Below are 23,678 nucleotides of genomic sequence, written 5' to 3' on the forward strand. Positions count from 1 at the left end.
TGAATAATAAGTACCTTTCAAAAACATTGCAAAATCTTATTTGAAGGTAATATTTGAAAGCATAGTAATTATTTCTAGAACATAATAAGGTTGTCTACCAGTACTAGAATTAAAATGAGGTTACTAAAGGCAGGGGCAATTATTGCATTACATTTTGAAGAGTGCAAGACTCTTCAAAATCTCTCATTAAGTATCATGCTAAATAATGTAACAACAAAATTTAAAATATATAATTAATAAAATTATTATTTAAAATAAATTATTTTTATTATGAATTACTCAGTAGTAATCCCACAAATAACAAAATGTATCTCAGCCTATGTTCACAGAGGTGCCATTACAAATATCATCTTCAATATCATCAGGTGCCACTATAATCTCTTAAGTAAATAACATCAAGACTTCATCTAATGGGCCATCAGGTCACCAATCATTGTTTATCTGCAAGGAAAAAAAAGATTAAAAGTAATTCAGTAGATTTTTGGGGGGACTCTTACAGAATGACTCATAGAATGGTACATACAATTTTCATAATACAGATAACAGAAATGTATATTTTCTTGTCTTACATCTATTAACTTTGGGGGTGGGGATTAGGGCCAAAATCACTCCTGGCAGGCTCCGGGGACCATATGGGTTGCCAGGATTCGAACCACCGTCCTTCTGCATGTAAGGCAAATACTCTACCTCCATGCTATCTCTCTGGCCCCGCATCTACTCACTTTTATTAGAACATTAGCTCTATTCAAAACATCTCTTAGATTAAATCAGTGGCCTGGTTGGGTGTCAGGCTATCATATGAATTAATAAGAATAATGAAGAGTTGAGTCTGAAGTGATAATACAGCAGGTAGGGTGCTTGCTGTGCATGCATCTGACCCATGTTTAATCTTCAAGAACCCATATGGTCCCATGAACAGATGTTGGCCCAAAAACAAGAAGGGAAAAAAGAAAGAACAAAGAATATCTTTTCCATCAACTACTTCAGTGCTTACTCTCCCTTGCTACCCCTATCTCACTTTTGCTTTTTTTTTTTCAAATCTAGTAATACTTTAATAATAGCAAAATATAAACAGAAGAAGAGATACCAAAGTATTTGCTAGATGCATGATTAGATTGGCCAGAAGTGACATCTATCAAGTGCTATCATTCAACATAAGAATTAATGTTTTATTCATCATTGCTAAGTAATGAAGAAAAGTATCTAATTTTATCAAATTAGAACGATTTCTTTTGTGTACAATATTTTTTAATATTTTTTTATTTAAACACCTTGGTTACAAACATGATTGTGGTTGGGTTTCAGTCATATCAGATGACACACGCCCCCCATCACCAGTGCAACATTCCCATCACCAATGACCCAAATATCCTTCCTCCCTTCCCCACCCCAACCTGTACTCCAGACAGGCTTTCCACTTCCCTCATATACTCTCATTGTTAGGATAGTTCGCAATATGGTTATTTCTCTAACTAAAATCATCACTCTTTGTGGTGAGATTCATGAAGTCGGCTGCAACGTCCAGCCCTCCTCTCTTATGTCTCTGAAAATTGTTGAGAAATGTCTTTCATTTTTCTTAAAACCCAGAGATGAGTGAGACTATTCTCCATCTTTCTCTTTCTCTCTGACTTATTTCACTCAGCATAATAGATTCCATGTACACCCATGTATAGAAAAATTTCATGACTCCATCTCTTCTGATGGTTGCATAATATTCTATTGTGCATATGTACCACAGTTTAAAACAAACAAACAAAAATATCCTTAAGAAACTGCTTCATCAATGCTACACTTGGAACATTCTCTGTGAAGGGTCAGTTTTCAGTGCCAAGTAATCTATCTGCACTGTGTTAATTCCTGCAATTATTAATTGACAGATATAAGTCACTGTTACACTTTCATTAATTTTAAATTTATTTTAATTTTATTTATTTATCTAATTTTATTTTATTTATTTTATTTTATTGAGCAGTGCTCAAAGATTACTCCTTTCTCTGTAATCAAAGGTCATGCTGGTGGGCTTGGGGGACCATATGGCATGCTGGGGATCTAACTCATGTCCGATGCATGCTAGACAAGTGTCCTACCCACTGTACTATCACCATGCCTTCATTTATTTTTAATTGTTGGTATATAATTTAGTCTTTAAACTATAAAATAAAATAGAAGGGCAACTTAAAGGAACACAGTATCTGTTACATTAGATAGTGAACAAACAGGGCATTTGCTCTGGAAGTATATCTTGTATCTGTGTCTTCAGAGGTTATTTACTACACCAAATCCTTGAAAAAGAACAGTAGTTAGTGGAGAATTGTGTCTCTTTAATTTGTCCTACTCTTCTTTTTCAAGGATTTGGTGTAGTAAATAACCTCTGAAGATACAGATTCAAGATATACTTCCAGAGCAAAAGTCATGTCCTTTTACTATCTAGTGTAACAATTATCAAGTTATAATTTAGAACAATATATGGACAGGACCTTGTATAGTTCATCATAAAATATCTGTGGTTACTAAACTTTAATGTTCTGAAGCTAAGATCCAAATCTTCATGCCTAAATCCACTTAGTTCCTTTAAATTGTTACCAGAGGCTTTATGAGGGAAGAACTACAAACTCTACACATGCTGATTGCTGTTACAGGAATTAGGTAGACCATTCTACATTTTTGATCCAAGGTCTATGTCTGCTGTCTGTGACCATAAATAACAGATAAAGTTTTTAGCTGGTAAGTAAAGTCTAGCCCCCTTTACTATCAGTTATCTCTTAAAAATAATCCTGAGTGAGGGATTTGCTCCCAAACTTAGACACACCAATTACTACTTGCACTAGTATCTCCCTTAGTATACCAAAGGCTTCATTTAGTTAGCATCCTAAAGATGTTTATGAGCATATTATACTCTTTGAAAATTGTAGCAAGTTTTGTATCCTTCGTATCTTATTGAGCCTTGTCCAGGTGTTGTTATACTATTTCTGATATTCCCATGTTCAAAATGAATTGGTCAGAAGATATATCTAAGCAATAGATATATCATATTGTAGTTTAATTAAATTTTTTTTATTTTCTACAACTTGGGAAGGTGTTCTTACTGTGAAAAAAAAAGTATGTGATATTCCCATAAAGTAAAAACTTTTCTAAAAGGTTCTTTGTACATCATTGAAAAGTAACTTTGATTCAAGTGAGTAAATCTACCAAACATGCATGGTTTCTTTTTATGGAGGGGTGGGTTGTTTGGGTAACACTCTACTGTGCTCAGTCTTTACTCCTGGCTCTGCCCTCAGAAATCATCTCTCCTGCCAGGCTCAGGGACCATGTGGGATGCCAGGAACTGAACCAGTGTCTGTCCTGGGTTGGCTGCTTGCAAGGCAAATGCCCTACAGCTGTGCTATTGCTCTGGTCCAAAAATGGTTTCTTACACCATAATTAAACATTGCTTAGACTCAATTGAAAACTGAGTTAATTCTAATTACATAGGCATTACTTTTGTTAATTGTTAAATTTGATAGTTAAGGTGCATTAATAGACTAAGACTTATATTCAGAATATACTCTTGAGGCTGAAACTCTTGAGGCCAAACTCTTGAGGCTGAAACTGTTAACATTTCACAGAGGAATTTTTGTGGTTGTTTTTATTTTATTTGATTACATACAGCAGTGCACAGGGCTTACTTCTAGTTTTACATTCAAGGATCTCTTCTGGTGTGGCTCAGGGGATGATCATATGGCATATGGGGGATCAAGGCCAGGTCGACTGTGTGCAAAGTATACAGCATATTTGCTTTACTGTTTCTTTCTCCCCACAGAGCTTTTACTCAAAATTTAGATGGATAATGACTTCAAGACTTTTTGTTCTTAAAATAGCTACTTTCATATAGAAATTACTTAATGAGGGGCTGGAGCAGTGGTGCAAGTGGTAAGGCATCTGTCTTGCCGACTTTAGCTTAGGATGGATCGAGGGTCAATCCCTGGAGTCCCATATGCCCCCCCCCCCCGAGCCAAGAGCAATTTTTCAGCCCATAGCCTGGAGTAAGCCCCGAGTGTCACTGGGTATGGCCCCATTCTCCCCCCCCCCCAAATAAAAAAAGGAAGAAAAAGAACTTACTTCTTGAATAACCATTTGTTATTTTTAATTTTTTCCCCAATTACCTTGGAATATCCATTGGATCTTTATCCATTACCTCTAAAAGATGTGTATAAATATTTGAAGCATTTGAGCATTGTCCATCTTCTCTTAATTTATTTGAGTTTGCTAAAATTTAATTTATATGGTTTAGGTGGGCACATCAAAGTAATAAATGCTTTTAGATTTAGGAGGAGCATTCCTTCAATTTTAAGATATATATTTTTTATGAACTGGATCAAGTACAGTCAATGTAAAGAAATTTCAAGAAGACATACATTTTAAAGATGTGGCATGAAAAAACAGCTAATTAGCCTGGATTTATCAGGTCTTTGTAGAATAGGTAGCTGACTTACATTCTAAGTCAGCAATGCAATGAAAGGCATGAGGAATTATAATTAGACAGGTAACAATGAGGTGACTATGAAATTTCTCACACACTAATATGCCTGACAATCTTACAAAAAGCAGATGTCTCTCAAGAAAGAATTGGCATGGATGGCTGGTTTGATAAATCAGTAGGGCCCGAGAGACCTACCTTTAAAAATAGCCCAAATCAATGCTGTTTATCAGCAGTCATCTCATGGAAACATATTCTCTGGAGCAGGATTCCGTGGTTTAGTCATTGTTTGAGCTATAGTCGAGATAAAGATAGAGACTGCACATCAATTTCACTTAATTAGCTTTTTACATGACTTTCATTTCTGTTAAGTTCACTAATTAACCACAGGCTTCCAAATCAACCCTCTTACTCCTCTCTGGAATTCACAGGCATTTTCTCTCTCATGCTTACTAAAATCCGCTCTGCTAACATCGCTTCTTCCACAGTAATTCAGGCTGTAGGGGAGTTCCCCATTGAGATACAGTAGCTACACTATTAATTTTGTTCTATACTTTTCTCTCTGTGGGAAACAGGCTATTTAATTCGTGAGATTGCTCTGAGGCAGTGTATTTATGTTGTTGAACAGATTTATGTAGTGCTTGTGTTGAACAACTGAGTATGCTGGCTGGAAATGACTAGACTTGCCACGGATATGAATTTTAAATAAAATTTCTCAAAAACCTGTTTAGGTAAACGAAGAGCACCTTCTCCACAATCATAATGATTGCTGTTTTGTGTTTTAATGATGTTTTCCCCCTTAAGAACAAGCATGATTAAAATTCTTGACAGACCTTCCATTACTGTTGAATGCCTCAAATATATTTTGGTTGATCAAGATAGTAATGCAAAGTGACTGCTGATGCTAGATTTCTTAACTCTTTCCAAACAACCATATTAGGAAACTTTCAAATGATTACAGGCTTTCTCTAAATGTATAATAAATCAACTCAGCCAATTACTCATGAATTTATGGAGGAATGAAAACGTTTTTTGTTTTGTTTTGTTTTGTTTTTTTTTTTTGCTTTTTCTTTTGTTTTAGGATATACCCAAAATGCTTAGGACTTACTCCTGGTTCTGTACTCAGTAATTACTCCTGGTTGTGCTTGGAGGACCATATAAGATACTTGGGACCAAACCTGATTGGCCATATGCAAGTCAAGAATGCTACCCACTGACTATCTCTCCAGCACTACTTGATGTATTTTTGTTCTTAGTTGTACATAAAGTTTCATTAGTTCATATATACATATATATATATATATCCTTTTGAGCACAAATAAATTCTATTTCAATTTAAAATATGTAGAGTAGATCAGACAAACTCTAATATCTAGAAACAGGTTTACAATGCTCTTAATTAAGTTTTCCCCATACTGTTATTATTTAAGATTTAGTTTTGTTTATGGGATTACCTATCAGTGCTCAGGAAACCATACAGTCCCTAAGCTAGGGACTTTCATAGGAATAAATATGTTCCAACTCATAGAACTATCTCCCTGATCCAAAGTACTATATTTGATCACAAAATAGTTGTTTTATATCCTAGTGGCTTTCAAATGTTAAGCATTATTATCAGTGAATTAAAAATACAATCAAGACATTCATAAACACTACAAGGATGTTGTACTTTGCACTAATGTCTTTCAATTACATATTCATAATAATTTTTAAAATCACCTATTTGAATAAAAATAGTATTTGAAAGACCAGTATTTGGTAGTAATTATTTAGTAAAATTGTATCTGATTTGTTTAAGTAATGATTAATTTAGCTTTAAATTGTTTTGAGAGCCAAAGAGTAAAATATTTGCTTTGCACATGGCTGACCATGGTTTAATTCTCCAAGCACTGCCTATGGTTCTTGATATGCCCCCAGAAATTGCCCCCTGAGCACAGATCCAGAAGTAAGAAGTGAGCACAGCAGAGTAGACCCCAAAGTGGAAAGGAGGCTTGATCTTAAAGCCTATGTTCTCCCTTGAATACTAATCTTGCTTGCTTGTGTCTGTTTCTTTGCACGTTTATGTGCATTCCGGAGAAGCCTATGTTTTCTAGTGAATACATACTTCTTTCTCTCCCTCTAACATCTTTCTGTTTATTATACACAAATCTTTCTAAATAAACTTCAATGAAAGTATTTGCTTTACAAAAAGTCAAAAGCTATAAATAAATAAGTAAACCTATAAAACAAACAAAACTCAGGCAAATAATTTTTTATTTTGGAATCTTACAGAGTTCCAAATCCCAGCTATATCCCCTAGTTAAGGTTCGGACCTCTTGGGATGTGATGCTCTCATTTCTACAATAAAAATAATAATATGTATTTTATACATTCCTGAGGACTAAATGAGTAATCATTGAAAAATGATGAGATCAGCTTCTGGTATAGAGAAAACATTCAGCTAATTGTTATCAGCTAAGATAAATTATAATTTAGAAGAAAGCAGTACTTTAAAAAGTTATTTGGGGAATGAAATGATAGCACAGTGAGTCAGGTATTTGATTTGCATGTGGCTGACAACCACATGCAGTTCAATTCCTGGTAAACCCTATGGTCCTTTGAATCCACCAGTGTTGATCCCTAAGAAGAGAGCAAGAAGTAATTCCTAAGAATGGATGAGTGTGAGTCCCAAAGCAAAAAATATATATATATATATATATATATATATATCATCTATGTCTATCCATCTTTCTTTATATCTATCTATTTATCATCTATCTATCTATATATATATTTGATTATTTGATTTGGGACTCACACTCCTTTATATATCTTTAATTTAGTGACCTAGCATTAAAATTTATTGGTTTTGGAGCATGCAATGGTCTAATACCAGTCCCTTCACCAGAATCCACTTACCCTCCAAAAGTACCACCCTTTGGTGTCCACCCACAGGTCTGTTTCTATGTAAGGCATAGTTTTATTTTTTTATTTTTTAAATAATTTTTATTTTGACCAAAGTGAGTTACAAATTCTTCACAGTAATATTTTAGGTACATAGTGACATTGAATCAGGGGCATTCCCACCACCAGTGTTGTTGTTTCTCCATCTCTGTTCACAGCATGCATTCCATAATCCCCCTCCTTTGCCCCTTGGGCTGCTAGAATAATTGAGTCCCCTTTGTGTCTATATTGTAGATTGGTACAATATTTTAGGTACATAGTGACATTGAATCAGGGGCATTCCCACCACCAGTGTTGTTGTTTCTCCATCTCTGTTCACAGCATGCATTCCATAATCCCCCTCCTTTGCCCCTTGGGCTGCTAGAATAATTGAGTCCCCTTTGTGTCTATATTGTAGATTGGGTATCGATTCTGTTGTAATTGGCTTTGGATTTCTTGTTTAAGTCTCATCATTTTTTTATTCTTACTCAATGTTCATATGGCTGTTTGGTCTTGGTACCATCCGTTATTTCCCCCTCAATTTTTGAGACAGAACAAGATAGTTCAAATTCTGTGGTTCTGTTTAAAGAAAAGAAAAAGAAAAGGGAGGGGCAAAAATTCAACAAACAAAAAACTGGAAGGAATTTATCTAGAGGTTATAAATATCAATTTAAGAGAAGAGAAGGATAAAAGGAAGAAAACCATAACAAAAATAAAAATAACCCAGACAAACAATAAAACAAAAACAACAGAAAAAAGAACAGCAGCAACAACAAAAAACTATAAAAATAATCAAACAAAAAAACTGAAAAGCACCACAGCAATAAAGACAACAGCCATCCAAAAACTACAATCCTAAAATAAAAACAAAACTAAAAAAAAATGGAAAAAAACAAAACAAACAACAATATTTGTGCTTTTCTTTTTTGCATAAGCAGGTAAATATTGGGGAGATTAGAAAGGGAATTCCCTTGGCCTAAGAGATACAGGTTTTCTCCACTCTTGAAGCATACTGTCATGGGAATAACTAGAGGCTCCATACATGCTCTTTTACTCTCCCCTAGGTCTTTTTCTGGTGTCTGGAAAATTTCTGCTCAGTCGTGGATGATAAAATCATGCCTCTGTAGCTAGAGATCTTGGTATTTGCACAGGTCATAGGGTGGAGCCTATGGGAAGTCATTCTTTACAATTCTAGAAGTTCTGTGCCATCACTGTTGTTTTAATCAGTCTTCTGTAATTGGTGATCTTGGTTTTTGCACTGATCCTAGGACAAAGCCTAGGATAGAGCCTTTTATTATGTTTCCAGAAGTTCTCAGTTGTCTCAGTTAGACCTCTGGTATTGGAGCTCTTGGTTGTTGTACAGATCATAAGGTATTCCTTATTGCTCCCAGAATAAGTTCTGCTTAGTCATGGTTGTCACAGTCAGTCTTCTGTAGTTAGCAATCTTGGCTGTTGCACAAATCAAAGGATGACTTGTATTCTGATTTTATCTTATTGTTAGGTGACGAGATAAGACAACTTTCTCTTACCTCAAGTTGTTGCCGTTTCCTCATTTTTAGGATGTCATAAAAAACTGGCATATGAGAGGTAAGTTGAAAAACATTTTTTTCATTTTATAATATTTTATTTTAATCATAGTGGCCTACATATTATTGACAATAATATTTTAGGTACATATTAACATGAAATCAGGGGAATTCCCCTCACCGAATTGTCCTCCCTCCACCTCCATTCCCATCCTACCTCCTATATCCTCCTCCCTCACCCCCAGAGCTGCCAGAATAAGTGGTCCCCTCTGTACCTAGATAACTACTTAGTGATCCTACACCTGTTTGGTCTTGGTACCTCCCTTATTTCTCACTCTACTGGGAGGCAGGACTAGATAGTTCAAGTTATGTGGTTTTGTTTAAAGAAGAGAAAATTAATAAACTGGGGAAAAAATCAAATACGCCGAAAATGGGCAGAGTCCTTCTGGATACTCTCATCCTAGTTTTGAGAGATGAAGGGGAAAAAGGAGGTGGAACACCACAACAGTACAAGAAGAAGTGTCAAATAAAACATCCAGTGAACACTTCAACAATGAAGATAAGCACCACATAAAGGCCATGGTCTTGAGATAAAAAAACATGGCAGAGAACATAAAGGAAGAAAAGAAAAGAAGAAAAAACTATATGAACGAAGACAACAACTTCAATAACCACACCAAAACAAATAATTTGGCAAAAACTAGATAAATAAATTTTTAAAAATTGTACTTTTTTTGCCTTTTTTTTTTTTTCCTTTTTCTTCCCTCCTGCACAGGCACAGTAAATACTGGGGTCATTCGAAAAGGAATTCCCTTGGCCTAAGAGAAACAGGTTTTCTCCACCCTTGAAGTATATTATCATGGGATTAACTATCGACTCCTTTCAGGTTCATTTACTCTCCCCTTGGTGCTTTGTAGTGTATGGAAGACTTCTGCTCTGTCCTAGGTGATAAAATCAGACCTCTGTATCTAGAGATCTCGGTATCTGCACAGGTCAGGGAGTGGAACTTATCATGAAGTCTTTCTTTGTGGTTCTAGAAGTTCTGTTCCCTTCATGTCATTTTAATCCTTTTTTGGTGGTTGGTGGCCTTGGTCTTTGAGCTGATCCTAGGACGGGGCCTGGGATAGCGTCTTTAGTTATGTTTCCAGAAGACCCATTCCGTTGCAATTGTCTCAGACAGACCTCTGGAACTAGAGATCATGGTAGTTGTGCAGGTTGTAGCTCAAACCCTAGACTAGGGCTTTTTTATTGGTCCCAGGATACATACAGTCCGGTCATGGTTCTATCAGCCAGTCATCTGTAAATCGCGATCTTGGCATTTGGACAGACCAAAGGGTGACAAGTCTTCTGATTTTGTCTTATCATTAGTTGGTGAGGTAGGATAACCTGCTCTTAGGTCAAGTTATTCCCAGTTTCCTCGTTGTCAGGATATCATATTAGAGCTGGAACTTATTAATGTCCGAGCAGTATTAAGGATGTCCTGGATGAGATTTGTTTCCTGTGGCTGTTGTGAAGAACTGTGTTATTTCTATGTCTGGGATCCAGTGTTCAAGGCTGAATGGTTGAAGTTGGGTCAACGAGACATATTTTCAAGGTGGGAGATGCCCCTGTATTGTAAAAAAGTATGAGTTCTTGTCTCTAGTAGATAAGAGCTCATTTTTATATGTAAGATTTCCCCGTTTTTTAGTGTGTCATTGCAGGAAGAAATGGTGCTGCATTATATTGCCGGTGCATTTGAGAGTGGAAAGAGAAGAAAACAGAAATGTCACACACCCCAAAAAGATCTAATCCAATCAAAAAATGGAGAGAAGTGGACAGACAATTTGATAAAGAAGAAATACAAATGGCCAAAAAAAACACATAAAAAATGCTCCACATCACTAATCATCAGGGAGATGCAAATCAAAACAACTATGAGGTACCACCTCACACCGTAGAGATTGGCACATATCACAAAGAATCAGAACAAGCAGTGTTGGTGGGGATGTGTAGAGAAAGAAACTCTTATCCACTGCTGGTGGGAATGCCGTCTAGTTCAACTTTCTGGAAAACGATATGGGGATTCCTCCATAAACTGGAAATTGAGCTCACATACGATCCAGCTATTCCACTCCTAGGAATATACCCTAGGAACACAAAAATACAATATGAAGATCTCTTCCTTACACCTATATTCATTTCACACTAACTACCATAGCAAGACTCTGGAAACAACAAAGATGCCCTTCAACAGATGAATGGCTAAAGAAACTATGGTACAAATACACAATGGAATATTATGCAGCCATCAGGAGAGATGAAGTCATGAATTTTGCCTATACATGGATGTACATGGAATCTATTATGCTGAATTAAATAAGTCAGAGAGAGTGAAAGACACAGAATGGTCTCATTTATCTATGGATTTTAAGAAAAATGAAAGACATTCTTGCAATAATTTTTAGAGGCAAAGGAGAGGAGGGCTGGAAGTTCCATCTCACCACAAAGAGTGATGAGTTTATTTAGAGAAATAATACATTGAAAACTGTTCTAACAATGAGAATGTCTGAGGGAGATAGAAAGCCTGTCTAGAGTACAGGAGGGGTTGTGGGGGAGGAGGGAGATTTGAGACATTGCTGATGGGAATGTTTCACTGGTGAAGGGGGGGTGTTCTCTACATGACAGAAACCCAACCACAATCATGTCTGTAATTAAAAATTACTGGTGCATGAAGGGCCGGAGAGATAGCATAGAGGTAGAGTGTTTGCCTTGCATACATAAGGTCAGTAGTACGAATCCCAGCATCCCATATGGTCTCACGAGCCTGCCAGGGGTGATTTCTGAGTGCAGAGCTAGAAGTAACCCCTGAGTGCTGCCGGGTGTGACCCCCCCCCCAAAAAAAAAAAAAACAAACCCAAAACGGGCTCATGTTAGTGCACAGCAGTATTAAGAATGTCCCAGCCAGAGTTTGATTCCTGGAGCTGTTGTGCAGAACTGTGTTGGTTCTATATCTGAGATCTAGGGTTCAGTGTTGGATGGTTGCTATTTAATCACATGGAGTCTAAGTTGAGTCCACATGACATGTGTTCAAGGTGGGAGGTGCTCCTTTAACTTTAGAAAGTTTGACACTGTAGCTTATATTACTGTTACTGATAGGCTTTCATGAATAATATTTTACCTTTATTCAGGATATTGGTCTTCTCTAGGCTGACCACTTCCCTCCATCACTGTTGTATAGTTCTCTAATCTGTCCTTTTCTACTTCTCAAACCCTCCCCTTTCTGTGTCAGGCTTCTTACAAAAAACCAATTCTAGTGACCAAAGACAACACAGAGACTGGGAGAAAATATTTTCCCAGCACTTTTCTGATAAAAAAATTAATATTAAGGATATGGAAAGCACTGAAATAACAGCATAGATATCCAACTGCATTAAAGACTGGGTAAATAGGAGCTGGAGTAATAGCACAGCAGTAGGGCTTTTTTTTTTATACGTGGTTAATCCAGGCTGGACCTCGGATTGATCCCCAGTGTCCCATATGGTTCCCCAAGCCAGGAGCAATTTCTGAGCACATAGCCAGGACTAATCCCTAAGCTTCACTGGGAGTGGCCCAAAACCAAAATAAAATAAAATAAAATAAAGGGGTGAGAAATTAACAGAATTTATCTGGAAGAATAATCCTTGAAGAAGACACTAATGACCAAAAATTATATAAAAAATGCTCTGCATCACTAATCAACAGATAAATGTAAATAAAAGCAACAATGAGATATCTGCTATCCTAAAGAGACTGGTACACATTAAACAACAAAATTAGCCAGTGTTGGCATGCCTGTGATGAAAACGAGAACCTCATTAACTACTGGTGGGAATTTTTTCTGGACTAGCCTTTCTGAAAAAAACATATGGGCATTCTTCAAAATACTAGAAATTGAGCCTGCATTTGATTTAGTAATTCCATTCTTTAGCATATACCCAAGGGCCTAAAACATATAGAGAAAAAACTTTACACCCCCTGTGTTTCTTATGACTTATTCAAAATAACTAAAATATGGACACAGTACAAGCACACAAAAACAAATGATTAGATAAAGAAACTATAGTACATATATATTTTGGACTATTACTTGACTATAACAAAGGTAAAACTTTAGTTTGCTGCTTTGTGGGTGGACCTGGAGGGAAACTGACTTAATAAAATCTCTCTCTTATAAGGTCATAAAAAAGCATTTTAGGGGAATTAATAAAATGTCAAAAGGCAATAGAAACAAAGAATCTCAGAGCTGGTCTTTAGTGTTCATATTTTTTATCCTTTATAGTTTTTCCTACTGCTTAATAAGCAGATATGTATAAATACTTATCCATAAATATGTATATGTATAAAACAGAATTCGGATCTTCTATCAGTATACAGTTTTACCCAATCTATTAATAAATATAATAAACTTGTTTATTATTTAAAAATTGTTCTGTATCAGTTTTGCTTTTACAGAATCAAATAGACATTTGATTGAAGTAAAACCGGGAAGGAACAGTATACTGTCGACTCTTTGAGTATGGCTAAATGCACATACTAAATGCACATATGGCTAAATGAAATACTAAATAAGATATAGCTTATATAGGTACAATATTTTTACTTTATAATAATATCTATTCAGAGGTGTTTTGTGTGTTTGGGAAATTGTTTGTGTCACATTTGATTTTGTGTGCTCAGGCCACTGTACTCAAGAATCACTTTTTATGGAGCTCAGGAAATGGTATGCAATTCAAGGGATTAAACTCAGGTTGGTTATATACAAGGCAAGTGCCTTACCCCATCATACTATGGTGTAGGTTCCAGAACTGATGGCTTTTAAGAATGTAAACTGTTATTTCCTTCCTCTACAGCTGACTAGATTGCCTTGCTGTGGAAAACTCTGTGAAATTCCTCTTAAAAGCTCTTATGTTTCACATGGCCATTTAATAAAACACATCTGACTATAATTGAGATAGCAACTCAAGAGTTTATGAAGACTTGAATTATAAGACTTGTTCTTATAAATTCATACATTTTTTTTATTTCTGTACTCAGGGTCAGTTTCACTTTTTTTAAAATCAGCCATATTATAGAGACAAAAGGGAGATTTTTTTTAGTATGTTTATTGCACTACAGTTTTTTTATCATGTATATTGAACATAACTAAAAGTTATGGATTTGATATGAGAAATGCTACTTTAATGATGATAAGCAATATTCTACTCTGCTTACTGTAAAATAGACAAAATTTATAACAGGTTGATCATTGGTACCTCTTTCAATAATGACAAACCAGGAGTAACAAACAAGTAAATAGGATGTAAAATTCTTCCAGTGATACTTTATTGGATTTTGTATAAGATTATTTTTAAACTCTGTTGTTTTATTAAGATGTCAGAACCTTTTTGAGTGTGAAAGTGCTTCACATTTAAAGAATATGATAACTAGAGAAAATCACAAATAGCAATTGCTATTTACTTCATCTTCAGAGACAGCAACTGTGAGAGTAGTTAAATTGATGTCAGTGGTAGTCAATATTTTGTATAAGTTAAATTTGTCCTTAAAATATGGCTTGACTGTATCGTTCACATACTTATATATCAGAATTTTTTTCATATTTGAGTTGTTTGCACTTAATATAAAATTACTATAACCTTAAAACTTTCATAATTTTACAGTTTGTAAAATGTATATGGTATTAGGTTTTTGTCTCTGGATATTCAACAGATCTTAATTTACCTTTATCTTTTGAGAAATTTAGATGTATTTATTTTTATAATATTATAAATAACACCAGAATCATGTTTGTATACAGTCTGAGTGTATCATAGATTATTTCAATGAGGAAAATTAAAATAGCTTAAGGGTAAACCATGATGAAAATATCTACATTGCATAAACTATTTCTAGGAAGAAATTTTAATGTACTGTTCTCAGAAGGATATAAAGAGATGCACAATTCACGTCACTCTTCAGAGAATATTCTACAGGAAAAACACTATTTCTTCTTTTGCTTTTCTTATTTTATAATTTCTTGCATAGTTTAATGCCTCCTGTGGAGGCCAACATATTTCTCAAGTTTTACAATATTTTATGGCATACATAGATCATACATTAATATATGAAAATGAGAAATAGAATGTCCTTAGTAAGTAAACGTATTTTATATCTTATCTGCCATTTAAAAACTTACATTTATGTTACTTTTAAAATTAAAATGTTTCATAAAACAGGGTTTATTAGACCTTGTTTTAAGGACACAGTTTAACTTCTAATCAAAATGGCATGTTTTCATAGCATACTACCACCAGAGTACAAATATTTGTACCACATTGTACAAATATACAGTTTTTGGGAACTTCTTCCTCTTCACTTTGATACTTTCGACATCTCCCTTACTTTTCTCTATTCATCTCAGTTCTGTGATCAAAGTATAAGGGTTTGTTTTCATTTGATTTTTTTCTTCCCTTGCTTTAAAATTTGTATTCTACTTGTTAGTAAGGTCATCCATTTGTGTGCTTTCCACTGACTTATTTTACTTAGTTTGACCACTCTACATTTCTATCAATGATGTTATAACAGCAAAATTTTGTTTTCTTATAGCTTATAAACTCAGGTGTGTTAAAGTGTGTATGTACACATATATGTATCCACACATACACTCATACACACATCAGCATCGTTATCAGCAATTTTATCCAGTCATCTATCTTTGGGTGCTTGGATTAATTTTAGATATCAACTATTTTAAGACATCCTTCAGTGAACACAATTGTATATATATATCTTTTTGAATTAGTATTTTTGTTTATTCCTGGAAGATATCTAGCAATGAAATTGCTGGACTACCTGATAGATTCATTTTCAACATATTTTTAAATAACGATCTAGTTTTCTATAGATAATAACGGATTTACATTTTCCCAACAATTAAAGTGGGGCCCATTTTCCTCCACGTTGATATCAACTATTTGATTTGGGCTATTTTTATATAGGTCATTTTTATAAGGTTGAGGTGATAGCTCCTTAGTGTTTTGATTTGCATTTACCTGTAAACAACTGCTAATGAGCATTTTCTCATGTGTATGTGGCTCATCTGTGTGTTTTCCTTGATGAGGTATATGATCACTACTACTTTTTTAATGGGGTTATTTTATTTGTTATTGAGTTTTTAAACTTCTTTCTATAATTTTGTTATTAGCTCTCTGTCAATTTTATGGTGTTAAAGAGCCAAGAAATTTAACCACTCAGAATTAATTTTTATACATGGCATAAAATCATAAACAAGTTTAATATTTAGCAAAATGCAAAGAAGAATGAGAAAGAAACAAAAATAAAAAATATTTAGCATGTAGTTTTCCAGTTTCTCAAGAATATTAAATGAAAATATCCTCCTTTACTTGTTTTTTTATAAATCACCATTAATGTCTTTAAGTTTTTAATTCTGGGGTCTTTATTTTATTTCTTGATTTGTATTTTTGCTTTCAAGATCATATTGCCTTGATATTATTGCATTATATTATAGTTTGAAGTAGAGAATTATGAAGCCTCCGTTGTTATTCTTTATCATTGAGACAATTTATTGATTTTCTAAGTTTTTGGTTTTTTTGGGGGCCACCCCTAGCCCAGAAAGTATTTCTGGGTCTGTACTCATGAATCACTCCAGGCTTACAACAGATGAACATATACAGTAACATGAATCAAACTCAGGTCTATTTTGTTAAATAACCTACCAGCTATACTGTACATGCAGTCCTATTATTTACATTATTTTTTTCCACATTGATGTATTTTTTAGTTATCTTCTTAATACCTACTGGCATTTCTTGCATTTTTATAGGAGTTTCTTAATTGTTTCTCTGAGAATTTATTTAGTGGCAATGGATACCTTTATGTGTTTGTTGAGGAACTTATTTATCCTTTCTTTGTAGTGTTTACTTATCTAGGTAAAATAATATTGTTTTGAGTTTATCCCTGCTCAAGACAAGATTTTCCACTTTGTTTATATTATGTTATTCCCTATTGCCTATACACTTCTGCTGAGAAATAATTTGATAGCCTTTTGGAAGTTGCCGTATATGAGACTATTTTACTAAATATCTTTGCTGACACTTTTTTTTTGTTTTGGATATTCCTTACTGTTTTTTATTATTGTTTTTGTTATTATTATTATTATTATTTTGGTTTGGGGGCCATACTGAAGTGCGCAGGGATTACTCCTGGTTCTTCACTCAGAAATTACTCCTGGCAGGCTTGGGGGACCATATGTGATGTCAGGAATTGAACCTCGGTCAGTCTGGGTCAGCTGCATGCAAGGCAAATGCCCTACTGCTGTGCTATCTCTGAATCCCAACTGTGTTATAAATTCACAATGTTAATTCATTATGTATAATATAACAATTATGTATAATATTTAGTATGTATTTTATTTTGAAGTCTTTTCATTTTTAAGTCTGGGATTTTTAAATTTTTTTACAGCTTATACAATGTTCCAATATTATTTCTTCAAATAAAATGTTTTATTTTCTGGATTTGTTTTGTTTTGTTTTGCTTTTGGCCACACTCAGTGACTCTCAGGGGTTACTCCTGACTATGTGCTCAGAACTTGCTCCTGGCTTGGAGAACCATATGGGATGTCGGGGGATCTAACGGCAGTCAGTCCTGGGCTAGTGCTGGCAAGTCAGATGTCTTACCGCTCCACGCCACTATTTTGTCTCCTTATTTTCTGTTTTTAATAGGACTGTTATTTTGAAGTCAACCTTAGATATTGAGAAAATTAAAAATATTTTCTTTAAAATTTTTGGGAGTGTTTATTTCTTACCTGTATTTATTTTATGCAGTGTTTAAGAGATCATATATTACCAAGGATTGAATCCAAGGTTATCAACCTCATGAACAATCTCTGTGATCTTGAATTATTAGTCATTTACAGGCGATTGCTTTTATAAAAATAACTTGAATCACCATGAAATACAGTTATAAAGTCATTCATAATTGAGTTCAATTATACAATGTTTGATACTGAATTCTCATAAGCTCCTTTATCTCCCTAATATGTTTGATGCCCCTCAAAGTTCAAGATGGGAGAAGGGAACCTGCATCTGAAAGGGCCAGGGTGGTGACAAGGGAATCAACCACAACTATCTGGCTCATAAATTCTGATATTAAGTTCAAGTGAGCTAAAAATAAATAGGTGCTTGTAACTGCCTCTGCTCCTGCCCTTTGCTGGGAGAAAATTCCGGCCAGCAGCTTTCTCTCAACCGGGACAGAAGGCAAAAAGCAGCTACAGATAATTCGCGAGTGTTAAGCTCTTTTGTGAACACCTAGAAAATTAAGCCATAGAAGTTAATAATAAAAAGCTCAAGCTGAATTCCTGTCAAGAGGTTTATTGAGAGAACAAGCAGAGTTTTTATAGCCTGCTTAGTGGGAGGAGCAAAAACATAGGATTGAAACTTAAACCAATCAGATTTGTACAGGTACAACGATTTTTAACCAATGGGAGCAGACACATTTTGATGGCGGGAAGGATAAGGAGAAACCTGGCAGGATGGGGGGAGGGGAAGCAAATCCTTAAACAAATAGTTAATAGATCTTTCTTTTGTGCAAGCAAATAAGGATTACAATTTAAACCTTACAAAAACCTATCTATAACTATGCTTGAGAGCAGTTACAAAAAACAGGTTCCATGGAAGGGTTTAAGGAATCTGGTTAAGCCAAATTCTCTGTGGTGAGCTAAATTTATTTGCAGGGTTCTTTTGGCTCAGGGCTATGCAAACTTTTGGCTTGAATCAGGCAGCGGTGAAAAATTCATTGAATATGTGGGTGTACGGTCGCCCACAGGTGCTTGTGGTTTCAAGCATCTGCCATTAATTGTATCAACAAAGAGAAGCCTACCTGGGGGTTTTAGAGAAATTAGAAGTTGGAAGAAGAGAAAGATATTGAACTGTCATGATGTTATAGGTCATCAACAGCTTGGTACTTGTGGAAATAGGCTAAAGAATACTTAGTGATCGTAGTACCAATTAATGACAGACTATTATACCCAGAAATAACAGTGAGTAGATTCTGTTGTAGGTCTGCAATTGTACATAGAAAGCACTTATGAGGAGCTGGAGTGGTAGAGCAAGTGGTAGGGTATTTGCCTTGTATGTGATAACATAGGATAGACCGCAGTTCAATCCCCCAGCGTCCCTTATAGTCTCCCAAGCCAGGAGTGATTTCTGAGTGGATAGCCAGGAGTAGCCCCTGAGTTTCACAAGGTGTGGCCCAAAAACTAAAATAGAAAAAAAAGAGTAGTGATGATTTTGAACTGAACTGAGGTGATTGAACCCAGGCTAGAGTGTGACCTGGAGAGAAAGAAAAAAAAAAGAAAAGAAAAGAAAAGGACTGTTTACCAGAAGCTGTGGGAGCAGCTGTACATTGTGGGTGGCATTTGAATTAAAAAGTAGCATTTTAAACTGAACTGAGGTAAATAAGCTTCACTTTGTTCTGTGACCCACATTTCTTCTAGTCAAGGAGCCCCACCAAAACCACATAAAATACACTACAAAGGTCACAATGAGAAAACAATGCAGAACTCCACCACATCTAGTGACTGAAGTTGCTAACTAACATGAGTTCTGAAGAGTCAACAACATGAGCCACCTATGTTACCTCACTGAACTGAATTTTAGAAAGACATGTTAAGGCTTTTTAAAAACTCAAAGAAACCTTAGAATGGACAGCCCATAAGACTCAAGAGCACATGATAGAAGTAACGAAAAAAACTAACAGAAATATCAGTACTGAAAAACATGATAGGTGAAATGAAAACATCACTGGAAAGCTTATCAGATGGTAACAGCTGCTGAAGACAGAATCAATGAGATAGAAGATAACCTGCATAATACCTCCACACAAAAGAAGGAATTAGAAGAGCCTTAAAATAGACAAACATTATGAAAAACTATTCTCAAAATAAGTGAATAGCTCTTAGGGTTAAATTTAACAAGAACAATGTAAGAATCATTGGGGTCACAGAGGGCCAGAATTTTTTCTATGAAGAAGCAACAAAGACATCATTGCTGAGAAATTCTCAAAGCTAAATAAGGCTTGCACTCACATCTTATATGGCCAAGGTGTACAAGCTAAGAGATCCAAATAAATCACCTCACTGTATATCCTAGTCACAATGATCAAACCATAGCTAGAGATAAAATAATGAAAGCAGCAAAAATGAAAAGGGATATTATACACAAAGAAGTAAATTTAATATTTAGATTATGTTAATCACAAGAAACCCTCAAGGAGCAAAGACAGCTATAGTGAAAATCTCAAGAAAATAAATGCCTCACCAAAAATACATCACCCAGCAATACTTTCATTCAGGTCTGAAGAAATAATATACAACTTCACAGGGAAGCAAAACTGCTCAGAAACTTTACAGACTCAATACCATCCTTAAAAGAACTGAAGAGTCTACATTAAGGCAAAGCAGACCCCATAAACACAACAAGTCCTACAAAAAGATGACACAAAACACCATAACTATAATATCTTTCAATATTAATGGACTAAATGCACCAAAGAAGAGACACAGGATGGCAAAATATCATAAAATTGAACTCAAAATTTTACTGCTTATAAGAAACACATCTGAATAATAAAAGCAAACACTGACTCAAAGTCAAAGACTAGAGGACAAAATTCAAGCAAACAACTCCCTTAAAAAGTCTGGTGTGACAATTAACATTAGACAACACAGATTTTAAGTTTAAAAGGGTTCTAAGAGAGATCGATGAGCATTTCTTTCCTTTTTTTAATTTTTATTGTGACCAAAGTGCATTACAAATCTTTCACTGCATCATTTATGGTACATAGTGACAATCAATGAGGGCATTCCCACCACCAGTGCTGTCCTCCCTCTGCCCCTGTTCCCAGTATGCATCCCATATCTCCTTCCTTTACCCCCCAGAATGCTAGTGCAACTGGTCTCCACTTTACAACTTGTTGTAGATTGAGCATCTATTCCACCGTCATTGGAGATAAAAAGGATAAGAAAAAGGGGAGAAAAAAATTTGGTGACAATTGCCAAAAAAAGAAAGGAGAGATAAAAAAATAAAAAAATGGAAGAAAAAAGAAAAAAATGGACCCAGAAAATAAAAATAAAAATAAATCTCTAAATAATAACCACAAGAGTGAAAAAGAAAGAGAAAAGTGGAAGAAAAAAGAGAAGGAAAATAAAGTCAAAAACTAACAAATCAAAACAAAACAAGAAAAAGTATGGGTGCTGGAGTGGTAGGGGTTGGCGTTCCCCCCACTTTTTTTTTTTTTTTGCATAGGCACAGTAAGCATTGGGGAAGAAAGGGAATTCCCCTGGCCTAAGAGATTCAGGGTTTCTCAATCCTTGAAGCATACCACTATGGGATCAACCTCTGGCTCCATATATACTCATTACCCCATCCCAAAGGCTTTTTTGTGATGCCAAGAAAGTTTCCTCTCGGTTGTGTGCGAGAAAATCAAGCCACTATAGCTAGTGATCTTGGTATTTGCGCAGCTTATAGGTCAGGGTCTAGGATAGAGTCTCTGGGTTCTAGAGGTTCCTATCCATCATTGTTGTGATGTTCAGTCTTCTGTAACACTTGCTCCCTGTTTTCGTTCAGTCCCTAAGTCGAAGCCTAGGATATTATGGATCCAAAGGTTCCTCTCAGTCTCTGTTGTCCAAGTTGGACCTCTGCAATAAGACATCTTGTTGTTGTTGTTGTTGTTGTTTTTTATGTGTCCTGGACTACAGCCTAGGGTAGGGTTTTTCTTATTGGTTTCAAGGTAGGCTCTGTTCAGTCACGGTTGTCAAATTCAGTTTTCTGTTGTTGGTGCTCTTATTTTTCACAGTTCAAAGGACGATAGCTCTTCTGATTTCCATTTAGTGTTAGGTGATGTGATAAGACAGCCTGGTCTTAGGTCAAGCTTTCCTTTCCTCGTTGTCATATCAAAACTGGCACAAGTTGGTGCCAGAGTAGTGTTAAAAATCTCCCAACGGAGCTTAGTTCTTGGTGGTGTTGCCCGGAGTTGTATCATTTCTTCATGGAGATCTGGGGTTTGGGATTGGACTAACACTGTCCAATCTCCTGGGGACTGGTTGTATCCACATGACACATGTTCAGGATGAGAGGCACCCTTCTGTTATAAAAAGTGAGCTCTTGTTCCTAGAAGATAAGATCTTGTTTCTGTGTCTATGGTTTCCCCCCCTTTTTTTACTGTGCCCATACAAAAACGTATGGTGTCATACTGTGTTGCTGGTGCTATTCTGGCTAAGGATGACAGACTGCACAAACAGTCTCTGTCGTCTGGTTTTGTTCTGAGCTTTTATCCCAATCATGGCTTTTTGTACCAAGCAGCACCAAAAATGGTAAGGATAGAGAAAAAAAATGTATATATTAAAACAGAACAAATAAATAAAACTGAGTTAAAAAGAAAAGGTATTCGAATAAAACAAGTGGTGGAGGAGGCTACTTGTATATTTAGGAATACACATCTTAAGTTGTATTGTTATACAGGTATTGAGCTTCCATAGGTAATATAAGACTCCCAATTAGTTCTTTTTATATAAATTTCTTGTGGGGAGTAAAAGCTAAGGTACTTTTCGATTCACAGGCCTAGGAATTGAGTTTGAGAGATGCTTTGCTGCATTACGAGACCATATAGTGTCTTTGAGCTGGGAGTTTTGCTGAGGCCAATTCCTGTATCGTGCAACAGTCCACGATTTGGTGGGGGTAAGAGGGGCCATCAAGCATGAGTCAGCAGGTGTGCTGGTTGTAGTTCTTTGCCCATGCATGAGAACGGGGACCCAGAGGGTGTCTTTCACTGAGAAGCTGGGAGGTAGTCTGTTGGGGCAGGAGGTCAATCTTGGTGCCTACCAAGTTAGGAACTGAGGGTAAAGAGAGTTAAATTAGGGGAAGATAACAAATCAGGATTGAAAAATGAGGGTATAGAGGAGACGCAGGGGTAGGGGAGAGGCAATACATGACAGATGAGCATTTCTTAATAATTAAATAATATGTACATCAAAAATCATAATCCTAAACATATATGTACCAATTATAGGCAGTAAAATATTAAAAAAGCCTGATAAGAGACTTGGAAAAAGACATCAATAAAAATGCAATAATAGTGAGAAATTTCAACACTGCCTGTCATCTCTTGAAATATCAAACAGGCTAAAAGTTAACAAGAATAAACTGGCCTTGAAAGAACAAATGTAAGAAAGTGGCTTACATAGATATACATAGAAATTTTCATCCCAGAAAGCTGAATACACATTTATCTCCAGTCCACATAGGGCATCTCCAAGATAGAACATATACTGGACCATAAAACATACCTTCCTAAAGTTAAGATGATAGAAATTGCATCAACTATCTCCTCAGATCATGATGCACTCAAAATAAACATGAATTATAAACAGACATGGGGAAATAACTTTAAAACCCGGATATTAAATATCTCACCACTGAACAAATAGTGTGCCAGACAAAATCAAAGAGGAAATATAGGGATTTTTGGAAACAAGTAACAATGAAGAAGTTACTTATTAAACTTTGTGGAACACAGCAAAAGTGGTATTAAGAGGAAAATTTATAGCTTTGCAAGTATTCATCAGAAAGGAAGAAAGGGCCTACATAAATAACTTAATGACCAAGCCTTAAAAAATTAGAAAGTAACCAACACAGTAGATCAACAATAGGCAGGTGGAAGTAAAAATAAACTTTGAGCAGAAATGAATGAACTGATGCCCACCC

The sequence above is a fragment of the Suncus etruscus genome, chromosome 2 (assembly GCF_024139225.1).
Source record: "Suncus etruscus isolate mSunEtr1 chromosome 2, mSunEtr1.pri.cur, whole genome shotgun sequence".
NCBI classification, from domain to species: domain Eukaryota; kingdom Metazoa; phylum Chordata; class Mammalia; order Eulipotyphla; family Soricidae; genus Suncus; species Suncus etruscus.